This window comes from Vigna umbellata, chromosome 9 (assembly GCF_029865625.1).
Source record: "Vigna umbellata cultivar VRB3 chromosome 9, Vumbellata_1.0, whole genome shotgun sequence".
In the NCBI taxonomy this organism is placed as follows: Eukaryota; Viridiplantae; Streptophyta; class Magnoliopsida; order Fabales; family Fabaceae; genus Vigna; species Vigna umbellata.
In genome coordinates this window covers 2,934,784-2,942,136 of record NC_142173.1, presented here as the reverse complement: position 1 = coordinate 2,942,136, position 7,353 = coordinate 2,934,784, and positions in this window count along the sequence as shown.

Sequence of the window (7,353 nt, the reverse complement as noted above, 5' to 3'; positions counted from 1 at the left end):
TTTGTCGATACGGGAACGTACGGGGAAGTCTAGATCCGGGGAATTTCTCCCAATAGTATATTGGTTGCCTTAAGCTCCTGTGCTAAAAAAACTAATTATTAGGAATGCTAGGAATCGTATGAACTCGTAATTAGGGAGAAGCCTTCTTGAAAGGTAATTTAGAGAGTGGCATTAACAATGATGACTTGAATGTTGAATTCCTAAAATATATGAGAGTGGATAAGATGAAATTGACCCCCAACAACATATTCATCAATATATTTCATTGAAAGTGCTTGTCTTTTGTTTTAGCCATTGATCAACCTCATGCATACATGTTTATTTTCGTCTTTTGCATATTAAACTCCATTTATTTTGTTCTTAAGTCTTAGCTAATCAACAAATCACATAACTAAACTAGGCTGTGAGTCCTTTGGCAGAACGATACTTGGTCTTACCGAGTTTATTACTTGAAACGATTCGGTCATACTTGCCGATTGTTAAACAAGTTTGTGACATCATATTTTGGTGTTCATAAATTTGTGCATCAAGTTTTTGGCGCCGTTGCCGGGGACTCGTGGTTTAACTAGTTCATTTGTGTGATTATTGATTATCTTTTACTTGAATTTTGAATTTTGAATTTTGAATTTTGAATTTCTGTTTTTATTTTTTCTGATTTTATTTTATTTTGATTTGATTTTATTTTATTTTATTTTATTTGATTTTATTTTATTTTATTTTATTTTTGTGAGAACCTGATAATTAATACACACTAATTCATTCTCTGATCACTATTTTAATGCACCGTGACACGTCAAAATGCACTCACACTTCCACTGCATGCGCTTGCCATGTGTCACGGTTTGAGCATTCTGAGAATGGTTAGTGGGAGACAAGTGGCGTGTGGAGGTTGGGGAGTTTATTCTGCATAGGAAGAGAAAAATAATTCTGGAAACTCTCCCTCTTCCTCCTGCATGCTTCATCTCCTTCTCAGAATTTCTGTTTTCGATTTCTCTGCTTTTCTCTAAACCGTGTTCATCTTCTCCCTAAGATCACTCACTATCAATTCCTCCAATCCTATTTCAGACACCATAGAAACCTTCCCTGCACTGTGAACCTCATTCTGATCCGAACAGAATTGAGAACTGAACTGGTAAGTTCTCATCTTTGCATCTTCGTCCATTAAATTCCTGCAAACCAAAATTCTGGTTGCATGTATGAGTTAGAAGTCTGATCTGTTTACGGTTTTGGTATGTTAGATTAAGTGGAAGTGGTTGAGTGAAATTCTGATAGAAAGCTGTGAGAGCACGAGAGAAACTCTAAACAATTGAAGTGAACTGCTTGATAAGGTAAGGGAAGCTTATATGTTTAATTTATACTGTATGTTGAATGATCTGAGTTGCATGAATGAAGAATATAAGATTTGAGTTGTATGGATGATCACTGTTATTGTGCATGTATGAATTTCATGAAGTTGAGCTGTTATGAATGGTTACTGAGATCTGATATGAATTCTGGTTTTGATTGATCTGTTATGGATGAACACTGACTTTTATGTATGATATATGTTGTTGATCTTGATTAAAAAGCATGTTGAATTGATTATGTATGAATGGAGTATGTTTATGATATTTGGAAGGATTTGGATATTGAAACTGTATGATAATGATGTTGAAGGTGAATTAAATCTGGAATGAATGTTATAAAGTTGAAAAAATGAAATCTGGAAAATTCTGTTAAGTTTGAGAAATCTGGAATTTTAATCTGCCCTTTTATGAATGACGCTCGTCACTATACGGTCATAGACCGTTCGGTTTTTCATTAAAATAACTTAGTTGGAATTCGTTCATTTGGAATGAATTCTGCTCGAGAACGAGCGTCCCCAATTTAGTGAATGAGCGTTCGTTTCAGCTCAGTTTAGATAAATATTTGAAACTTTATAAATACGTGACGTTCGGCCTCATGTCGAGCGTTCGTCCTTAATGTCGTTCGACCTTATGTCGAACGTTCGTTCTACAGAGCGTTCATTCTTATACTGAACGTTCGTCCGAACTGGCGCTCGGTCCTATACCGAAGCGTTCGTCTTAAATAGCGCTCGGTGTATATCCAGCGTTCGTTTTAATTCGTGCTCGGTCATTGACCTAGCGTTCGTCCAAAGCAGGGTTCGGTTTCTAACTGAACGCTCGTCCTTATTATTGAATTCTGAGCGAACGTAATTGACGTTCGTCCAAAGTAAATTTCTGAACGTTCGTTCATTGACAGTAAGAGTTGTTTTCTGTACTTTGAATATTCTGGTTATTTATCTAAGTTATTCTGTAAGATATTTATTCTCTTGATTCAACCTAAAGTTCTTGTACTCAACATCTTCTAAGTATTATTCTGAACTTCTAAATTCAATCTCATTTAAATTCTTTAAGAATTCTTAACGTCCATCAATGAATAAGAGTTCGTTTCTTTTGTTCAGAAACGTGAAATCAAAGGTTCTGTAATAAGTTCGTTTTATTTGATTAAAGAATGCATGACGTTAATGTTAAGAGAGTGGAACACAGAATGGAAAGATTATAACTATGAAAGGATTTGATGGTTGAACACTATGTGATATGATTATACGATTATGGAATTGAACGAGCGTTCCAAGGAGGAACGTCTCATATATGATTGAATATGGAATTTGTAAAGTATGACCGTGGTTAGTTAATGCTGGCTTGGTCCATCCTGATATTCCGTGATGCTCATCTTCACGTAGAAGGGAGTAGTCATGTGTGGGAATGGCAGGAGGTCTTCGTATCCCTCACTTAGCAGGGGCGAAGGATTAACCTCAAGTGGAAGCTGATTAGGTATATCCCGGCTACTACACCACTTGGGTGCAAGGACGCCTGTAACTACATGGTTCATACAGTCCGGACGGTCTGTCATATATATATATTTATATGTTAAATTATATGATTAAGTTACTTGATGAATGTGTGAATTGAATCATGAACTGTATGTATGTTGTATTAATTAAACAATATAAGCTTACCCTTGCAATGTTCCATGTGTTGTCTGCTGTTTCTGTATGTCCGTCTTGTCAATGCAATGATCATCCGTTGTGGATGTGAGCAGATGGCGAGGCACCCTTGGAATCATTGCTGGAAGAAGAAACTTTGGAGGATGCCAACTTGGTGGAAGTTGAAGTCAAATCGGAGCAGTAGGGATTAGTTCCGTAGTAGATATTAGATTTTTCTGTACTGTATTTTGACAGTTCTGTATACAGTTGTGCAGAATAGATTATTCAGAACTGGTTTTGTATTTTGGCTGAATTTCTGAACACGGAAATCACTGTAAATATTGATGTACGTGCTGTACCCTTTTGAGCAGCTACTGTTTATATTTAAAGACTGCACTGTATTTTCTGTAAATGTAATTAGTTCTGATTAATGGAGATTTCTATTTATTGGGATGTTACATTTATTGGTATCAGAGCAGTTTTGTTCTTCTAAGGACACTGTAGGGTTATGAGTGCACTGTGTTTTTGCTGTGTGCTTATTGCATGTTTAATGAGTTATTATTGTTTTAACTCTTGGACATAACTAATGCTCGTTTGTTTTTCTCTGCATCCAGAGAACAAATGGCACCTAGACTTCCTCCTCCTCCTCAACCGAATGAGTCCGAAACGTCCAACAACACTAGATTGTTGGAAACCGTGGTGGAAAGATTGCATCAACAGAATACCACGTTAATGGAGCAGAATGCTACCTTGATGCAGCAAAACCAAGCTGCTATGCAAGGTTTGGAGGCCTCGCGTGTTAATTCTGAAAACACGCAAAGGCAATTGATGGAGATACTGGCTGCAACTAGAGGTGCACCTGGAGCATCTTCTTCTAACGCTGCCCCACCTGCAGCGGAATGGAGTTTGGAGAGTTTCCTCCAACATCATCCGACTAAGTTCAGTGGCAAATGTCTTCCTGATGAGGCGGACCAGTGGCTAAGGGATATGGAGAGGATTTTTAACGCCAAAAGGTGTCCGGATGAGAACAGGTTGGCGTATACAGAATACTTATTAACTGGAGAAGCAAGCCATTGGTGGACGAGCACAAGGGCCATACTGGTAGACGCTCACCGCCCTATTACTTGGGAAGTATTCCGTAATAAGTTTTATGAGGAATATTTCCCTGACAGCGTAAAGTTTGCAAAGGAGGTGGAGTTTTTACAACTGGCTCAAGGTGGAATGTCTGTATCAGAATACACCAATAAGTTTAAACACCTTGTCCGATTCAATACAATGGCCACTAGTGAGGAGTGGCAGTGCAGAAAATTTGAGAACGGTCTACGCAGTGATCTAAAAGTTGTAATTTCCAGCTTGTGTATCAGAACGTTCCCTGCTATGGTTGAGAGAGCCAAGGTGTTGGAGAAGAACTTGGCAGAGGCGGAACGACACAAGAAGCAACAACAAGCTAGTAGGGGACCAATTGTGTCCAGGGGAGGTTCTGTTCAAAGGAAAATACCTTACACTCGTCCAAATCAATCAGCCAATACGAGTGGTTCTCAAGCATTGATTCCTGTCGGACACACTGGACAAGGAAATATAACTTGCTTTCAGTGTGGGGGGCCGCATTATCGTTCATCCTGTCCTCAGCTAGTGGGAGGAAAACACTGCAACCGATGTGGACGAAATGGACACTTGGGGAACGAGTGTAACATGAGTGGAAGAGCAGTGATGAGACCACCAAACACGGGAAGAAATCAGCCCAGGGGGGGGCGAGCACAAGCAGTAGGCCGTGTGTACGCTATCACTGGAGCGGAGGCAGCAAGCGCAGGTAATCTTATAACTGGTGAATGCTTGCTGTTTGGAATGCCTTGTCATGTACTGTTTGATTCTGGGGCGACGCACTCCTTCATCTCGAAGGCGTGTGTTGAAAAGCTGGGAATAGTGGAGAGGGATATGCAGTTTGACTTGGTGGTATCAACACCAGCGGCTGGAGAGATTAGGACATCTACCGTGTGCATTAGATGTCCTATTGTGGTTGAGGGGCATAGTTATAAGGTGAACTTAATCTGTTTACCTTTGAAGGACTTGGAAATAATTCTAGGAATGGATTGGTTGGCTACCAACCATATTATTATAGATTGTGGGAAGAAGGAATTAGTTTTTCCCAGTGAAGAAGAGGAAGAACTGTCAATCACTGTTGGGCAGTTTAGGGAGGACATCATGGAGGGAGCAAGCTGTTTCCTCATCATGACGCATGAAGATAAGGAATTAGGAGGATTGGCAGAAGCACGGACGTCCCAGGAGAGCAGTATTGAACGAGCAGTTGTGAATGAATTTCTGGACGTTTTTCCAGAAGAGATACCAGGATTGCCTCCTGTTAGAGAGATTGAATTCACCATTGATCTGGTGACAACGGCAGCCCCTATATCTGTTCAACCATACCGTATGGCACCTGCAGAGTTGGTTGAACTCAAGAAGCAGATTGAAGAGCTTATGGAGAAGCAATTCATTAGACCAAGCGTATCACCATGGGGGGCTCCTGTGCTCTTGGTGAAAAAGAAAGATGGCAGCTCTCGGTTATGTATAGACTACAGACAATTAAACAAGCTGACCATCAAGAACAAATACCCGTTACCAAGGATAGATGATTTGTTGGATCAGCTACATGGAGCAACGGTATTTTCTAAAATTGATTTGCGTTCGGGATATCACCAGATAAGGGTTAAGGAGGACGACATCCAGAAGACAGCATTCAGATCACGTTATGGGCATTATGAGTACGTGGTAATGCCATTTGGAGTGACAAATGCTCCAGCCATCTTCATGGATTACATGAACAGGATATTCAGACCCTATTTGGATAAGTTTGTGGTTGTGTTCATAGATGATATTCTCATCTACTCCAAAACCAATGCCGAACATGAAGAACACTTGAGAACAGTATTAACCGTGTTGAGGGAGAAAGAGTTGTACGCAAAGCTGTCCAAGTGTGAATTCTGGTTGAAGGAGGTGCAGTTTCTGGGGCATGTGATATCGTCTGAAGGTATTTCAGTGGATCCCTCTAAGGTGAGAGCAGTGTTGGATTGGAAGAGCCCGCGTTCAGTCACGGAAGTGAGGAGTTTTGTGGGACTGGCAGGCTATTACAGACGTTTCATAGAGGGGTTCGCCAAGATAGTGGCTCCGCTTACCCGGTTGACTAGAAAGGATCAACCCTTTGCTTGGACTGATCTGTGTGAGGAGCGATTCCAGGAGCTGAAGGTGAAACTGACGAGCGCGCCAGTTCTGATTATTCCAGACACGTCCAAGCCATTTGAAGTGTACTGTGACGCTTCTCACCAAGGCTTGGGCTGTGTGCTCATGCAAGAGGGACGTGCAGTAGCATACGCGTCTCGCCAATTGAAGATTCATGAGAAGAATTATCCCACCCACGATCTGGAGTTAGCAGCAGTTGTTTTCGCATTAAAAATTTGGAGACACTATCTATACGGATCAACATTCCAAGTCTTTAGTGATCACAAGAGCCTCAAATATTTGTTTGATCAGAGGGAGCTAAATATGAGGCAAAGACGTTGGTTGGAGTTTTTAAAAGACTATGATTTTGAACTACTGTATCACCCTGGGAAAGCCAATGTAGTGGCAGACGCTCTAAGCAGGAAGGCAGTGCAAGTCTCGTTAATGATGGTGAAGGAGCTGCACTTAGTGGAGAGTTTCAGAGATCTGAGATTACAGTTTGAGTTGGAGCCTAGCAGCATCAAATGCTACAACCTTAAAATATCAAGCACTGTATTTGACCGTATCTGGATGAAACAGCGTGAGGATGAGGAGCTGGTGAAAATTTTGAACGTGCTTGGTACAGATCAAGCTAAGGGATTCAATGCTGGAACGGATGGTCTACTTCGATATATGGGGAGGACGTGCGTTCCAAATGACAGTGAGCTGAAAAGAATCATAATGGAAGAGGGGCATCACAGCCGTCTTAGCATGCATCCTGGCATGACTAAGATGTATCAGGATCTTCGTTTGTCATTCTGGTGGCCTGGGATGAAGAGTGACATTGCACGCTTTGTGTCATCTTGTTTAACCTGTCAGAGAGCCAAGGCTGAACATCAAAGACCAGGAGGATTGCTGCAGCCATTGGAGATTCCAGAATGGAAGTGGGATAGCATCTCCATGGATTTCGTGACTCATCTGCCACGTACAGTCCGAAACCATGATTCAATTTGGGTGATTGTGGATAGATTGACTAAGAGCGCCCATTTCCTGGCTGTTAATTTGAAGATGTCCATGACAAACTTGGCCAAATTGTACATTAAAGAGATTGTTAGATTGCATGGAGTTCCTTCAAGTATCATATCAGATCGGGACACGAGATTCACATCTCGTTTTTGGCAGTCATTGCAAGG